General features: G+C 40.0%; 1 long non-coding RNA gene across 1 annotated transcript in view; it reads left to right on the plus strand.

Annotated features, from left to right (window-relative positions):
- Positions 1-10,968: 10,968 nt before the first annotated feature.
- LOC140198624 (uncharacterized) overlaps positions 10,969-18,380 on the plus strand; it is a 72,982-nt gene continuing 65,570 nt past the window's right edge. The window contains exon 1 of the long non-coding RNA XR_011886225.1: positions 10,969-11,077. This is a non-coding gene — a long non-coding RNA (uncharacterized lncRNA). The remainder of the gene's footprint in view (positions 11,078-18,380) is intronic.

Genomic DNA, 18,380 nt, shown 5'->3' on the forward strand with positions numbered 1-18,380 from the left:
ACTGGCATTTGACTCACTGGTCCACAATTCCTAGGATAAGACATACTGCCCTTGTTGAGCAAAGGTACATCAATTAACATCCTCCAATCCTCTGGTACTACTGATGTGGCCACTGAGAACACATTGATAATTTATATTAGATTTTTATATTTGAATCATTGCTGTCAGCAAGTGCTGATCAGCTAAGTAAATGATTATTTAAGTCAAAGAACACTTCATATTTTACCTTGGCTTCCTTTTTAGTCATATGCCTGCCCCACCCCTTTTAAGGTCAACAGAAAAGGAAATCTTGTGATAGGAGAGGGACATATAATAGCAAAAATGCAATATCATCAATTTCCTGGGCAGTCCATTATAATTTTTTAGTTGGAAAGCAGAAGAATAACATTACATTGGACCAAAAAGTTAAATATTAAAATTTCAAGAAATGAACAGCTATTTCAAATGCAAATACACTGTGGAATTAGCCCAAATTCTAATTGATCAATTGATTGATGCTGATGAGTAGTAACAATTTAAATGGCTAGAAGATCAACATTACATCAATACTATTGTTGAAATCCACTCTCGCCTCAATTACTCTTTGTATATCTGAAAAATTTAATACCTTATCTTATTGGCTAACTTACCTTCATACTTCATCTTTCCTCTCATTATTGTTGTTTTTTCAGTTACCCTTTGTTTGTTTTTATAAGTTCCCCAATCCTCTATTGCTATTGCTAACTATGACACTGCTTCTCCATAAGAACATAAGAAATAGGAGCAGGAGTAGGCCATCCAGCCCATTGAGCCTGCTCCGCCATTCAATAAGATCATGGCTGATCTGGCCATGGACTCATCTCCACCTACCTGCCTTTTCTCTATAATCCTTAATTCCCCAACTATGCAAAAATTTATCCAACATTGTCTTTAAAATATCTACTGAGGTAGCCTCCACTGCTACATTGGGCAGAGAATTCCACAGATTCACCACTTTCTGGGAAAGCAGTTCCTCCTCATCTCCACCTTAAATCTACTCCCCCGAATCTTAGAACATAGAACATAGAATGGTACAGCACAGTACAGGTCCTTCGGCCCACAATGTTGTGCCGACCCTCAAACCCTGCCTCCCATATAAGCCCCCACCTTAAGTTCCTCCATATACCTGTCTAGTAGTCTCTTAAACTTCACTAGTGTATCTGCCTCCACCACTGACTCAGGCAATGCATCCACGCACCAACCACTCTCTGAGTAAAAAACCTTCCTCTAATATCCCCCTTGAACTTCCCACCCCTTACCTTAAAGCCATGTCCTCTTGTATTGAGCAGTGGTGCCCTGGGGAAGAGGCGCTGGCTATCCACTCTATCTATTCCTCTTATTATCCTGTACACCTCTCTCATGTCTCCTCTCATCCTCCTTCTCTCCAAAGAGTAAAGCCCTAGCTCCCTTAATCTCTGATCATAATGCATATTTTCTAAACCAGGCAGCATCCTGGTAAATCTCCTCTGTACCCTTTCCAATGCTTCCACATCTTTCCTATAGTGAGGTGACCAGAACTGGACACAGTACTCCAAGTGTGGCCTAACCAGAGTTTTATAGAGTTGCATAATTACATCGCGACTCTTAAACTCTATCCCTCGACTTATGAAAGCTAACACCCCATAAGCTTTCTTAACTACCCTATCCATCTGTGAGGCAACTTTCAGGGATCTGTGGGCATGTACCCAGAGATCCCTCTGCTCCTCCACACTACCAAGTATCCTGCCATTTACTTTGTACTCTGCCTTGGAGTTTGTCCTTCCAAAGTGTACCACCTCACACTTCTCCGGGTTGAACTCCATCTGCCACTTCTCAGCCCACTTCTGCATCCTATCGATGTCTTTCTGCAACCTTTGACAATCCTCTACACTAACTACAACTATCTTGAAGCTATGTCCCTTAGATCTAGTCTCACCTACCAGTGGAAACAACTTTCCTTACAGAACAATACAGGTCCTTCGGCCCACAAAGTTGAGCTGAACAGGTCCCTACCTAGGAAATTACTAGGCTTACCTATAGCTGTCTATTTTTCTAAGCTCCATGTACCTATCCAAAAGTCTCTTAAAAGACCCCATCGTATCTGCCTCCACCACCGTTGCTGGCAGCCCATTCCATGCACTCACCACTCTCTGAGTAAAAAAATTATCCCTGACATCTCGCCTGTACTTATTCCCCTGTACCTTAAACCTGTGTCCTCCTGTGGCAACCTTTCAGCCCTGGGAAAAAGCCTCTGACTATCCACACGATCAATGCCTCTCATCATCTTATACACCTCTATCAGGTCACCTCCCATTCTCAGTCTCTCCAAGGAGAAAAGGCCGAGTTCACTCAACCTATTCTCATAAGGCATGCTCCCCAATCCAGGCAACATCCTTGTAAATTTCCTCTGCACCCTTTCTATGGCTTCCATATCCTTCCTGTAGTGAGGTGACCAGAACTGAGCACAGTACTCCAAGTGGGGTCTGACCAGGGTCCTATATAGCCGCAACATTACCTCTCGGCTCCTAAATTCAATTCCATGATTGATGAATGCCAATACACCGTACACCTTCTTAACCATAGAGTTAACCTGCACAGCTGCTTTGAGCGTTGTATGGACTCTGACCCCAAGATCCCTCTGATCCTCCAGACTGCCAAGAGTCTTACCATTAATACTATATTCTGCTATCATATTTGACCTAACAAAATGAACAACTTCACACTTATCTGGGTTGAACTCAATCTGTCACTTCTCAGCTCAGTTTTGCATCCTATCAATGTCTCGCTGTAACCTTTGAGAACCCTCCACACTATCCACAACACCCCCAACCTTTGTATCATCAGCAAACTTACTAACCCATCCCTCCACTTCATCATCTGGGTTATTTATAAAAATCACAAAGTGTAAGGGTTCCAGAACAGATCCCTGAGGAACTCCGCTGGTGACCGACCTCCATGCAGAATATGACCCGTCTACAACCATTCTTTGCCTTCTGCGGGCAAGCCAGTTCTGGATCCACAAAGCAATGTCCCCTTGGATCCCATGCCTCCTTACTTTCTCAATAAACGTTGCATGGGGTACCTTATCAAATGCCTTGCTGAAATCCATATACACTACATCTACTACTCTTCCTTCATCAATGTGTTTAGTCACATCCTCAAAAACTTCAATCAGGCTCATAAGGCACAACCTGCCCTTGACAAAGCCATGCTGACTATTCCTGATCATATTATACCTCTCCAAATGTTCATAAATCCTGCCTCTCAGGATCTTTTCCATCGACGTACCAACTGCTGAGGTAAGACTCACTGGTCTATAATTTCCTGGGCTATCTCTACTCCCTTCCTTGAATAAAAGAACAACATCCGCAACCCTTCAATCTTCAGGGACTTCTCCCATCCCATTGATGATTCAATGATCATCGCCAGAGGCTCAGCAATCTCCTCCTTCGCCTCTCACAGTAGCCTGGGGTACATCTCATCCAATCCCGGTGACTTATCCAACTTGATGTTTTCCAAAAGCTCCAGCACATCCTCTTTCTTAATATCTCCATGCTCAAGCTTTTCAGTCTGTTGCAAGTCATCACTACAATCAGCAAGATCCTTTTCCATAGTGAAAGTATTCATTAAGTACCTTTGCTATCTCCTCCAGTTCCATACGTACTTACCCATTTGTCACACTTGATAGGTTCTATTCTTGCTCTTCACATACTTGTAGGATGTCTTGGGGTTTTCCTTAATCCTGCCCGCCAAGGCCTTCTCAGGGCCCCTTCTGGCTCTCCTAATTTCCTTCTTAAGCTCCTTCCTATTAGCCTTATAATCTTTGAGATCTCTAACATTACCTAGCTCTCTGAACTTTTTGTAAGCTTTTCTTTTCTTGACTTTACAGCCTTCGTACACCACAGTTCCTGTACCCTACCATAACTTCCCTGTCTCATTGGAGCGTACCTAAGCAGAACTCCACATAAATATCCCCTGAACATTTGCCACATCTCTTCTGTACTTTTCCCTGAGAATCTCTGTTTCCAATTTGTTCCAACTTCCTGCCTGATAGCCTCATAATTCCCCTTACTCCAATTAAACGCTTTCTAACTTGTCTGTTCCTATCTCTCTCCAATGCTATTGTAAAGGAGATAGAATTATGATCACTATCTCCAAAATGCTGTCCTACTGAGAGATCTGACACCTTACCAGGTTCATTTCCCAATACCAAATCAAGTACAGGCTCTCATTTTGTAGGCTTATTGTGTCAAGAAACCTTCCTGAACACACCTAACAAACTCCACCCCATCTGAACCCCTTGCTCAATCGATATTTGGGAAATTAAAATCTCCCAACACAACAACTCTGTTATTATTAGACCTCTCCAGGATCTGTTTCCCTATCTGCTCCTTGATATCCCTGATATTATTGGGCGGCCTATAAAAAACACCCAGTAAAGTTATTGACCCCTTCCTGTTCCTAACCTCCACCCACAGAGACTCTGTAGACAATCCCTCCATGGCGTCCACCTTTTCTGCAGCTGTGACACTATCTCTGATCAACAGTGCCATGCTCCCAACTCTTGCCTCCCTCCCTGTCCTTTCTGAAACGTCTAAAACCCGGCACTTGAAGTAACCATTCCTGTCCCTGAGCCATCCAAGTCTCTGTAATGGCCACCACATCATATCTCCAAGTACTGATCCATGCTCTAAGCTCATCCGCTTTGTTCACAACACTCCTTGCATTAAAGTAGATGTATCTCAAACCTTCAGTGTGAGCGCATCCCTTCTCTATCACCTGCCTATCCTCCCTCTCACACTGTCTACAAGCTTTCTCTATTTGTGAGCCATCCTCCTCTTCCCTGGTCTCTTCAGTTCGATTCCCACCCCACAACAAATCTAGCTTAAACTCTCCTCAGTAGCTTTAGCAAACCTTCTCACCAGGATATTGGTCCCCCAGGATTCAAGTAATCCATAGATTACAACCTTTTTGGTCCTGCTTTTTAATTTAGTCCCTAGCTGCTGAAATTCCCTCAGCAGAACCTCTTTCCTCATTCTACATATGTCATTGGTACCCACATGTATCATGATAACAGGATCTTTCCCCTCCCACTGCAAATTCTTCTGCAGGTCAGATAAGATGTCCTGAAACTGGGCACCACACAGGCAACACAGCCTTCGGAAGGCTCTATCCTCATGACAAAGAACTCTCTCTATTTCCCTGACTATACTATCCCCAATTACCTCTACATTTTTCTTCTTTCACCCCTCTTGAATGGCTCCCTGAACTACGGTGCCATAATTAGGTTGCTTATCCTTCCAACAGTCTCCACTATCATCCACACAGGGAGCAAAAATCTCAGACCTGTTGGACAAACTCAAGGTCTGGGGCTTCTCCAGCACTGTCTCATGGATCCCACTACCTGCCTCACTTGCAGTCACACCCTCCTTCCCTGAACAGAGGCTGAATTTGAGGCAGCTAATCTAATGGGGGTGACCACCTCCTGAAGCGGAGAATCCCTGATGAAGCTTAGAATTGAGGTCATCAACTTTGAGCCTGAGTTCCTCGAGTAGCCAACACTTGCTGCAGATGTGGCCACCAGGAACAAAAATGGGGTCCACCAGCTCCCACATCATGCAGCTACAGCACATCACCTGATCCTGCATCATCCCTTTATTTAATTAGCTGTAATTTAGTGACCTTTTATTCAACCATTAAAAATGTCTTACTTGCAATTTACCTGTGCCTCTTCATTAAAGCCTCAAACTCCCAGTCCTACACTGGCTCCTCACACAATGGCCTCTCTGCTTTGACCCTGCTTTACTTTTATTTGCTCCTGCTAATGAATCACGGATCAATTGGTCTGCCGTTAATGCGCCGATCCCCGCAACATACTTCCTTTTAAACTCTTCTCCTCAATGTGTGCTAAGCTTTCTTTCTCTGCGAATGGATTTGTCCACAGCCAATGCACCGAGCCCCACAAAAAGCTGCTTTTTAAAACTTTTCTCCCCGACCTGTGCGAAGCTCACTCTTTCTGCGAATTAATTGCTGCCAATGCATGGATCTTTGCGAAATGCTTCTTTCTAAGCTCTTCTTCCAACCTGTGCGATTCTCATTCTCATTCTTTCTCTCTCCCTCTCTCCCTCTCTCCCTCTCTTCGAATCAATTGGTCCACTGCTAATGTGCTGAGCCCCTCCTTTTCTCCCCTCCTTTTTTAAACTATTACGAGAGGATCGCTCAGTTCTATCTCTCTTCATACCAACTGTCTAAACCTCATCCTCATGTCACGCTCGAAGGAGGTCAATGGGGAACGAATGGACAAATCCGTGAGCTCCAACGTGCACATTAGACTGATTCATTGAAATAGGCCCTTTTTCTTTTTATTATCTTTATTAACCCTATAGTCAGATTAAGATTTATAAAGTTCAATTGTTAAATTACATATGGTGTACTGTCTGATATTTTGTAGTTTGGATTTGTAACCGGGCAACACATCACACAGCATCCACACAAAAGAGATTTCTCAGTTTGGCTGGGCCAGAGGCTGTCTTACCCTCGACAAATGTATGCTGGCTGAACCTTAGGGTTACACTGGCATAGCTTTAAATAAAGGCAAAACATAAAATACTGTAAAATAATGAGGAAGCCCCAGATGCAAACACAGCTTTACTCCACACAATTTCATTTCTCTTTTTCCAGAGGCTGGATTTTGAAACAAATTAAGATTGTCAAGCAACTTTTATATCATCAGCTGGGATTACTTTTGCAATTAGAAAGCTCAGTTGCAATTATTCTTGTGTACTATTCATCAAGAAAATGTTATTTGTAAGGTTCATCAATCAGTACCTGCAAATAAATATAAATAGTTATTCAAAGGATTCCCTGATTGTGAAAATATACAGTAAAAATTGTACCATCACAACATGTTTTTTCATGTCCTCCCCAGTATCTTTCTCCCATGAAGAGGAAGACACAAATAACAAACAAAGTGTTTACTTATTCATATATTAAATTGTAAACTTTCAAAGTGAGGATCTTGAACTCAATGAAGAGATATACTCAATGGCCACATTATTACGTACTTCTTACACACCTGTTAATCTAAAAATCTTATCAGCCAATCATGTGGCAACAACTCTCTGCACAAAAGCTTGAAGACATGGTCAAGTTCAATTGTTCACACCAAACATCTGAATGGGGAAGAAATGTGATCTAAGTGACTTTGGCCGTGGAATTACTGTTGCTGCCAGATTGGAGGCTTTGACTATCTCAGAAACTGCTGATCTCCTGAGATTTTCATGCACAACAATCTCTAGAGCTTACAGAGACTGGTATGATAAACCAAAAACATCCAATGAGTGGTAGCTCTGTGGGTGAAAACATCTTGCTAATGAGAGAGGTCAGGGGAGAATGCCCAGACTGCTTCAAGCTGACAGAAAGGTGACAGTAATTCAAATAACCATATGTTACAACAGTGGTGTTCAGAAGAGCATCTCTGAGTGCACAACACATTGAAACTTGAAATAGACAGACTACAGTCGTAAATCACAAACATACACTTAAAGGTCCCTTTATTGGATACAGGAGGTACCTAATGAAGGTGCCACTGAGTGTATGAGGAGATACTAAAGCTTCTGCAAACTCCATATGTTGCTCTCAGATTTTGGATTTCTGGATGCACTTTATCTGTTGATTGAACAGATTATTTCTTAAAATATATAAGAAAGCAAATGTTGGAAATCTGAAGAGAGGAATTGAGTTAATTCAATTGATCATCAGACCCCTGGAAAAGGGAGAAAACATGCACATTTTGTGTGTGCGCGCGCGTGCGCTTTGAAGGCTGGTGAGGAGGGTGGAGAGAACAAAAGAAACAACTCCGATATGTTGGAAACCAAGATTATCTACTGTATGTGACAAAAATTGTTTGGTGTCACTTAAGATCAATGCCGATTAATCCTTCATATCTCCTTCACTGTGCCCTCTTAATCTTAGCCTTCCTACATTATTTCAATGAAAGCACTAGCAATAGTTTTAGCTCCCATTTAGGCATGAAGCAACTCTCAGGACTCAGGACTGAATTAATATTTTTCAGATCATTTGGACAGTTTTGATGTAAAGTCATATTATTAAGACATTATTTTTCTCTCTGCAGAGATACCGCCCGATCTGCTGAGAATTTTTAGCAGTCCCTTTTATTTTAGATAAAACAGCAAATGCATTTACAATTACAGCAATTTTTTCTCTCTCTTGTTACTGCTTTCATTCACATCCTAATTAGATTCCTTTAAACAGATCAACTGTGATTGGCAAGCATTCATCACCCTTTTAAACAGCACAGTTCTCTCTACCCCTCTTCTCTCTGCAACCTGAAGACAGTGTTTGTCTCCAGTTCATTATTGACCTTAAACATTACCTCTATTCTCGCTCGTCGGACACTGGTGACCCAGCTGTTTTTACAGCATGATCTGTTTCCATTTATAATACATAAATATCCTGTAACACAGCCATTATATTCCCATTTTAAACAGAGACTTCTTACTGTCTACCTGCACTGCATTTTCTCTGTAACTATAACACTTTATTCTGCACTCTGTTATTGTTTTACCTTGTTCTAACTCAGTGAATTGATTTTGATGAACAATGTGCAAGGGAAGTTTTTCACTGTACATGTGACAATAATAAATCAATCCACTACTAATTTACGAATTTTCAGGATTCAAGGTTCAAAGTTGTTTAAAAACGCAAACACGAGGAAATCTGCAGATGCTGGAATTTCAAACAACACACATAAAAATTGCTGGTGAACGCAGCAGGCCAGGCAGCATCTCTAGGAAAAGGTACAGTCGACGTTTCGGGCCGAGACCCTTCGTCAGGACTCAAGGGTCTTGGCCCGAAACATCGACTGTACCTCTTCCTAGAGATGCTGCCTAGCCTGCTGCATTCACCAGCAATTTTTATGTGCATTGTTCAAGATTGTTTGCTGTCATTCTTTAATATGCAAGTTTAATGGAGAACAAAATGATTGTTACTCCAAATTCGAAGCAGTGTAAAAAAAAGCACAATAAACAAAAGGAACACAATAAATTTTAAAAAGCACAATAATTATAAATATAAAAGCAATCCTATAAAACATAACGCACAAGTAATTGTTACATACATACAAGGGGTGATTGATAAGTTTGTGGCCTAAGGTAGAATGAGTCAATTTTAGAAAACCTAGCACATTTATTTCTCCTACATTTACACACTTAGTCCAGTGGTTGTGGAGCATACGGATCCCTTCTTTGTAGAAGTCGGGGTCTTGGACCTCCAGAAAGTGTCCACAGCAGGGGTGATAGATAAGATTGTGGCCTAAGGTAGAAAGAGATGAGTTAGACAGCTCTCGTTACATGCACAAGCAGTTCAACTCTTTGAGTGATTACGCAGAAAGTTTGAAGTTAATAACTCACCTCTTTCTACCTTGGGCCACAAACTTATCAATCACCCCGATGGGTTATTAATCTCAAGCTTTCTGCATAATCACTCAAAGAGTTGAACTGCTTGTGCATGTAACGAAAGCTGTATAATTCATGTCCTTCTACCTTAGGCCACAAACTTATCAATCACTCTTGCTGTGGACACTTTCTGGAGGTCCAAGATCTGTATGATCCACGACTGCTGGACTAAGTGTCTAAATATAGGAGGGGACTATATTGAAAAATAAATGAGCTCAGTTTTCTAAAATTGACTCCTTCTACCTTAGGCCACAAACTTATCAATCACCTCTCGTAGATTGATTGCATGTACATAAAGTGATGGTAGATGATGTATATGCTGTGGTGGGGTGGAGGTGTTGATCAGCCTGATATCTTAGGGGAAGTAACTGTTTTTGAGTCCAGTGTTTCTGGTGTGGATGCTGCCTTTACCAAGAGTACTGCTGTGACACTGGGCAGAATATCATTAAGCAATGTAAATGCAGAAATAACTGAAAGCAGCAAGTATGTTTAGCAATTCAGACTATATTTAGAAAGGGAAAGATTGAGTTACGTGTAAGGCATGGACCCATTGCAATTTGCCTATCTCCGCAATAGGTCAACAGCAGATGCAATCTCAGTGGCTCTCCACACAGCTTTAGATCACCTGGACAACACAAACACCTACGTCAGGATGCTGTTCATCGACTATAGCTCAGCATTGAATACCATCATTCCCACAATCCTGACTGAGAAGTTGCAGAACCTGGGCCTCTTACTTCCCTCTGCAATTAGATCCTTGACATCCTAACTGGAAGACCACAATCTGTGCAGATTGGTGATAATATCTCCGCCTCACTGACGGTCAACACTGGTGCACCTCAGGGGTGTGTGCTTAGCCCATTGCTCTATATACGCATGACTGTGGCTAGGCATAGCTCAAATACCATCTATAAATTTTCTGATGATACAACCATTGTTGGTAGAATCTCAGGTGGTGACGACAGAACATACAGGAGTGAGATATGCCAACTAGTGGAGTGGTGCTGCAGCAACAACCTGGCACTCAACATCAGTAAGACGAAACAGCTGATTGCGATAATAAACCTGATTCTGATTCTGATTCTAATTCATCAGGACATATAATGAAAACTACACACTGAAAATACAGTGGCTACTGAACTCCTTTTAACATTTTTATGATCTGTAATGGAACAAAGGAATCAGTCATCTTCAATATTATAGATGTTAATGCACTTGTGTAGAGACAAGTGAACAATGGTGGTGTATAATCTGTAATTTATATTTAAAATAAGTCAGCTGAAGGATAAAATGTTGATCTGCTGCAGCTCTGAGTGCACTTCCTACAATTGTCATAAATCTCTCATGCCTGTCAGGATACTTTTCCACAAACTGAAATATGACTCAATCTAGACTGAAACGTGTTTTTCACTCTTTGTAAAAGGTGAGGGTGGGGTCATGACTTTACATCAGCGTTCAAACGTGGCTCCTCTCACATCCATCCACAAGTTGTACAAACAGGAACTGAAGTAGTGCCTGTTCAGCTACTTGCTGATAGTATTAGGCATAAGATAAGTTTGTATTTGTCGAACCAGCTGAAACTGAATAATGTGGATGTTATTATGGTAAGTGTGAAGTAGCTTTCCCACAGTGTTAAAACTATTGTATTTTTTTCACTGATGCTTCAAGTATTATTTTTAAATGATGCAAAATGAATGAAGCTTCATGAGAATTAATATTGAGAATGCAAAGAATATCTGAACTAAATATACTTTTAAACCTTAGGTGATTGCTTAACCCACTCTCATAGCTTTTTAGGGATTTTTGACCTGATCTTATAAACTAGACAGCAAAAGGACAATTTTACGCTCAGTAAATGAGTACACAGAATTTTAGAATTGGAAGGGTTTCCTTATTTAAATGATCTTCACTTGCATGAGTTTCGGCTATACACTGGGAGCATATTATCAGGAACAGCAACAGATTAAAATAAATGCTGCAGCTGTCTTAATGAGGAATGTGTACTTTGAGAAGCAAAATTGTAGACTGAACTAGAAGTAGATTATGAAGCCCATGGAGGCAGTGATAAGCTCTTTCTGGAAAGAATTGAGGAGGATGAATGTGTAAGTGTTAGAGAAAGAGAATGCTTTAATGTCTAATGCTTTTGCTGTTGGCTGTGGAATAACAAGGTCTAAAAGATGTGTCTGACTGTGTGTATGGGCACCTCAGTGCACACGTGATCAAACACGTCATGCTGTGATGATACATATACTTATAACAGCTCTGTTTTTAAATATTTTCTGGCCAATCTGCAGTAGACCCTTTAAAAAACACTCATTAGAATCAAAACCAATGAGCAGAACCTGATTTTCATGAGATAATGAGGCTCTTGCTTCTTTCTGATGAGCAGCAAGCCCAATTATTTCAATACTACTGATTATGAGTCAGAGATCCAGCTATCAACAAGAATGGGTCATGCATTCTTCACTTCTATTACAATAGCATGGTCACAGTTTTTTCCCAGTTAGCTCTATTTTGTACACAAGATTGATGCCAAGTCAGAGAAATGTAGAGGTAGTTCATAAAGATGCTTTCAAAAGTAATTTAATTAGACAAAACATCGAGATAAGCTTAAAACATATTAGAGACTAATGTCTCTGAATGTGCTTGAAGCTCCATTGCTATTAAATTATTTTTATTACATTCCACAACAGACAAAGAAAATTATATTTGTGCTGGCCAAATAATTTCTACTCACTTATTTTATGAAGCACCAAATACGAATATTTGAAGATTTTTAAAATACTGTGTTGGGCACGTGGCCAAGTGGTTAAGACATTGTGATCTGAAAGTCGTTAGTTCGAGCCTCAGCTGTGGCAGCGTGTTTGTATCCTTGAGCAAGGACACACATTGTTCTAATGTCTGTGCAAGGTGTGGCACCCCACACAGACTTCCAACCTGCACCTTGTAAGGCATGAAAATGCCCGACGCAGGCCTCTCATTGTCTAAGTCGACATTCCCTGCCCTTTATAACCATATAACAATTACAGCACGGAAACAGGCCATCTCAGCCCTTCTAGTCTGTGCCGAACTCTTACTATCACATAGTCCCACTGACCTGCACTCAGTCCATAACCCTCCATTTCTTTCCTGTCCATATATCTATCCAATTTAACTTTAAACAACAACATCGAACCTGCCTCAACCACTTCTGCTGGAAACTCATTCCACACAGCTACCACTCTCTGAGTAAAGAAGTTCCCCCTCACGTTATCCCTAAACTTTTGTCCTTTAACTCTCAGCTCATGTCCTCTTGTTTGGATCTCCCCCATTCTCGATTGTAAAAGCCTATCCACGTCAACTCTATCAATCCCCCTCATAATTTTAGACACCTCTATCATCCCCCCTCAACCTTCTACACTCCAAAGAATAAAGACCTAACATGTTCAACCTTTCTCTGTAACTTAGGAGATGAAACCCAGGCAACATTTTAGTATATTTCTTCTGTACTCTCTCAATTTTATTGACATCTTTCCTATAATTCGATGACCAGAACTGTACACAATACTCCAAATTTGGCCTTACCAATGCCTTATACAAATTCAATATTACATCCCAACTCCTATACTCAATGCTCTGATTAATAAAGGCCAGCATACCAAAAGCTTTCTTCACCACCCTATCCACATGAGATTCCACCTTCAGAGAACTATGCACCATTATTCCTAGGTCCCTCTGTTCTACAGCATTCTTCAATGCCCTACCATTTACCATGCATTTCCTATTTTGATTAGTCCTACCAAAATGTAGCACCTCACATTTTTCAGCATTAAACTCCATCTGCCATCTTTCAGCCCACTCTTCTAACTGGCCTAAATCTCTCTGCAAGCTTTGAAAACCTACTTCATTATCCACAATGCCACCTATCTTAGTATCATCTGCATACTTACTCATCCAATTTACCACCCCACCATCCAGATCATTAATATACGGTTGTATATGACAAACAACATTGGACCCAGAACAGATCCCTGAGGCACACTGCTACACACCGTCCTCCAATCTGACACACAGTTATCCACCACTACTCTCTGGTGTCTCCCGTCCACCCACTGCTGAATCCATTTTACTACTTCGATATTAATGCCTAACGATTGAACCTTCCTAACTAACCTTCCATGTGGAACCTTGTCAAAGGCCTTACTGAAGTCCATATAGACAACATCCACCGCTTTACCCTCGTCAACTTTCCTAGTAACTTCATCAAAAAATTCAATAAGATTTGACAAACATGACCTTCCACGCACAAATCCATGTTGACTGGGTATCAGGGTATTTATGCATCTTTAAAATACATTCCCCTGGAATTTTACTGATAAGTGGATATCTAAAGCAATATTTTCTTATCCATTGCTGACAAATGCAAAATTAACAACTGGAGTTGCTTAATACATTGATAGATAGAACCAAACATCCCTCCTATTTCATATGAGAAAAGTTATTCTTTTTACTTTCAAGAAGTAAAATGATCCCACAGTTATTACCCTACATTGATCAGGCTCCTGAACCAGTTTGGATAAATTCATTCACCTCAATGCTAAACTGTCTTCTCAACCGTTTGATTAATTTTCAAGGACTCTGCAGCTCATGTTCTCAGTATTATTTATTTACTTTTATTATTTTGTGTATTGTTTGCATGATTTGTCCTCCTTTTGTGCATTGGATGTCTGTACATCTTCCTTATGTACAGTTTTTCATAAATTCTGTTGTATTTCTTTATTTTCTTGTAAATGCCTACAGGAAACTAAATATCAAGGTAGTATATAGTGACATAGGACCATAAGACATAGGAGCAGAATTAGGCCATTCAGCCCATCGAGTCTGCTTTACCATTCCATCATGACTGATTTATTATCCTTCTCAACCGCATACTCATGCCTTTACCTCATAATATTTGACACTCTGACTAATCAAGAATCCATCATCCTCCACTTTAAGTCTACCCAATGATTTGGCCTTCACAACTGTCTGTGACAATGAACTCCACAAATTCACCACCTTCTGGCTAAAGAAATTCCTTCTTATGTATAACTACTTCAATAATAAATTACATGAACTTTGAAGTTATTAGTGTATTTTAAATCATAGAACTTACCATGTGGAGGTATCACAAATGAAGCTGAAATAATATTTATATATAAATTAGAATATTAATGTAGGTTTACATTCTTCATATTAACCTGGGCAACTTGGTTTGGTTGCAAAATGGCCACCTAGGTCTCCAATATTATGGACAGTAAGCGTATAATCAGTGTCTAGCTAGAATTATGTCACTAAAATATTCAAATACTCAGGTGAAAAAACATTTTGAGTTGCTGTAGTTAATAGTAGGTGTTTACTTTCAGGAAGCCACATAAGACATTAACATGCAATATTAAAATAGGATTTGGGGATGTGGTGCTAGCATAGAAAGAGAATTGGTTAGCTGACAGGAAACAAATGCTAGGAATAAATTGGTCTTTTTTCCAAGTGGCAGTCAGTGTAATAGGTATTAGTGAAATCCCTGCTGGTGTTCAGTTTTTCATGATATACTGTATATGAATCACTTGGATAAGGGGATTAAATTTAATGTCTCCAGGACTGCAGGCTACACAAAACTGGGTGGATGGTCAGCTTGGGGAGGTTGCAGAGAAGCACCAACTTGATTTTGACGGGTTGAGGGAGTGAGCAAATAGGCGGCAGATGCAATATAAAGTGGATAGATGTGAGGTCATCCAGTTTGGTGGGATCACAGGAATAGCAATGGATTGGGAAAACTGTGGAGATCCACGTGTTCTTGTGCACTAATTGCTGAATACAAGTACAGTAGGCAGTTAAGATGGCAGACTATTTGTTGGTCTTCGTAGTGAGGGGGTTCAAATATAGCAATAATGATGTTGTGTTGCAATTATATAGAGCTTTAGTGTGATGATACTTTGAGTATATCGTGCAGTATTGGTGTCTTTTTCTCTGGAAGATGCACTTGCTATGGCCAGAATTCAGCATAGATTCACTGGACTGATTAATGAAGAGATGTTAGATGAATTAGGTTTATATTCATTCCAGTTTAAAAGAATGAGAGGGAAACTTACAAAATTCTAACAAGACTGGACAAATTAGATGCAGGAATGATGTTCCCAGCGGCAGGGAGTCCGGGAGCAAGGATCATAGCTTAAGGATAAGAAGTAAGTCATTTAAGACAGGCATGAGGAGGAATTTCTTCTCCCAGAGAATAGTGAATCGAGGAAATCTCTACCACAGATGCCAAATCATTAAATAAAATCAGGAAGGACTTGGGTATTGTTTCTATGGATTGTGGGATCAAGCGATACATGGTTAATGAATCTCGATGGTCAGCCAGGATCATTTTGAATGAAGAGCAGACTCAAGTTGTTGAATGACCCACTCCTGTTACTATTTTCTGTGATTAGTGTCTTGGTGTATGGGGGATAAGCTTCCTCCTGCTGCATCAAGACCTTGATCCTGCTTTAACATGACAGCCTACTGTACATGCTAATTTAATATGCCAGTCCACATTCTCCATTCCAAAAACAGAACTTGCTAACATGACTTTCAGATTTATGATTACTATTTCCTGACAGGTATGCTGATATTTGTTAGAAAATGGATCTGCAATTGTATTTAATAGGCATCTCTCACCCAAACACTTAATCAGTACACTTCCAAAAGGTATTTGGCAGATTTTAATCAATTTTGCTTTCTGAAATAATTTGTGTAGTTCTTGTAATATTCTGCATTTTAGAGTTGGGTTTGATAAAATGCAATAAAAAGATTAAAGAATCTCCTTCATAAGTAATAATTGAGATGTAGAAAAAAAGCTTAAAAGTGCTACAAGTGGTAAGAATCTGAAACAAAGACAGAAAATAAGAGAAGACACAATAATTCAGCCAGGAGCAATGATATGGAGGCGGAATGATGACAAGTTAGTATTTCAGGCAGTGCCATTCATCACATTAGTTTCAGATTCTGAATCTTGTTGGCATTGAGACAAAATAGAGAATTTATCGTGGAAGCTCTTTCCCTCACATATTATTATTTTTGTGTGAAGATTTAATATCCCAATTCACCCATGCAAAACCAATCCCATAGGTAGCTACTTCATTGCAGATAGATCTTCCGCCTATTGATGAGCGAATAATGTTCAAGAAATAATAGAATTAATACGTTTTCAAAAGCTAAAAGTTAAGGAAGCTATAGTGTTAATAATAAATGTCCGTGCATGTCAATTTGCTTCTGGGAGCTCCTGCATGGTCCTTCTGTTAAATGGTAGCAGTTTCATCCAAGCCTACTCTTATTCCTACACAGCTCTTATCTACTCTATCTCAACTCTCTCCAGCTATATATAGTTCTTATTGTAATTTATATAGTGTTTTTAACCTAGGTATTGCTGCATAATAAAAAATTACACAATATATGCCAGTGATATTAAAGCTGATTCTGATTTTTACAGTAAGAAGTTAAATCAAAAATTATCTGGGACTGCTGATGGCTAGCATTGATAGAAGTCAATATGTTGGCTCAAAGCAGTGACAGCTAGGGTGATCTGACAGGTTAAAGCAGAGGTGAGATAAACCTGCCAAAAGAGCTCAGGTAAAATCATTTTACTAGGCTACTGTAAAGTCAGCAGGAGACGGCTGCAAATCTACTGAGAGTTGTTCGGTGACCTTTGTCAATTTGTCTACCACAGATCAGTTACAGCTTGTTAAAATTCATAGAAGTTGTAGATTAAGTTCTGACAACTCTTAAATTAGTTTCTTTTTTCCTCTGCTATGAATGTAGTTGTTTCTGTAGCACAGGGAATATTTATTTATTTGTTTGTTTATCTATCATTCTGTTTATTTATTTATTTGTTTTATTTGCATAGTGTGTTTTCCCTTACACAATGATTATTTTCCTGCCTTTGCTGTGAGTATTTTTTTCATGAATCTATTGTACTTCTTTACATTTACTGTGAATGCCTACAAGAAAATGAATCTCTGGGTAGTATATGATGACATATTTGTACTTTGATGATAAAGCTACTTTGAACTTTGGGGTTATTAAACCAATTGCATAAAATAAATCGGAAACAATATGTAATAAAGTATTGGATAGAGTCATGGAGTCATACAGCTCATAAAATAACCCTCAGCCATTCATATCCATGTTGACTATCAAGTACACAACTGGACTAATCCCATTTTCCAACATTTGGCAACCATTGTGATTCGATTGCTAGACTTCGCTGGAGACTTCTGGCAAAGTATTGCATGACTCTCAGCTTCAGAGACTGTTCGGGATTCTGGGCGTTAGAGAATCTACAGAAATACATCACGTAAACCATCACTTCATCTCACTGACTCTGTACGGTCAATCAGCTACCCACTTACACTAATCCTGCTTTAATTCCAACTTTATTCTCCCCACGTTCTCACCGTTTCCCCCCCCCACTTTCTACCACTCACCTATACAGCAGGAGTGATTTATTGTGCCCCTGTCCTTGTGATGTAGGAGGAAAGCAAAGCACCTGGAGGAAGTCAGACTGGTCACAGGGAGAACATGCGGATAGCAGCTGAGGCCAGGACTGAAGCTGGACCTGGCACAGTGAGACAGCAGCTCTACTATCTGTGTACGGTTTACACATTCTCCCAGTGATCACATGAGTTTCCTCCAGGTGCACTGGTTTCCTGCAGCATTTCAAAGACATACGCGCTATTGTGCTGTCCAAATAAAATCTTCATTAGATTCCTTCTGGATTTCTTACTCCTCACCTTAAACTTAAAGCCTTCCAGTTCTCAACAACTTCACTAGGGGAAAATTTTCATATTACCTATCTTTTACATGTCAGCCATAATTTTGTATAACACAGATTCCTTCACTGTAAGGAAA

This window comes from Mobula birostris, chromosome 6, assembly GCF_030028105.1.
Source record: "Mobula birostris isolate sMobBir1 chromosome 6, sMobBir1.hap1, whole genome shotgun sequence".
Taxonomy (NCBI): Eukaryota; Metazoa; Chordata; class Chondrichthyes; order Myliobatiformes; family Myliobatidae; genus Mobula; species Mobula birostris.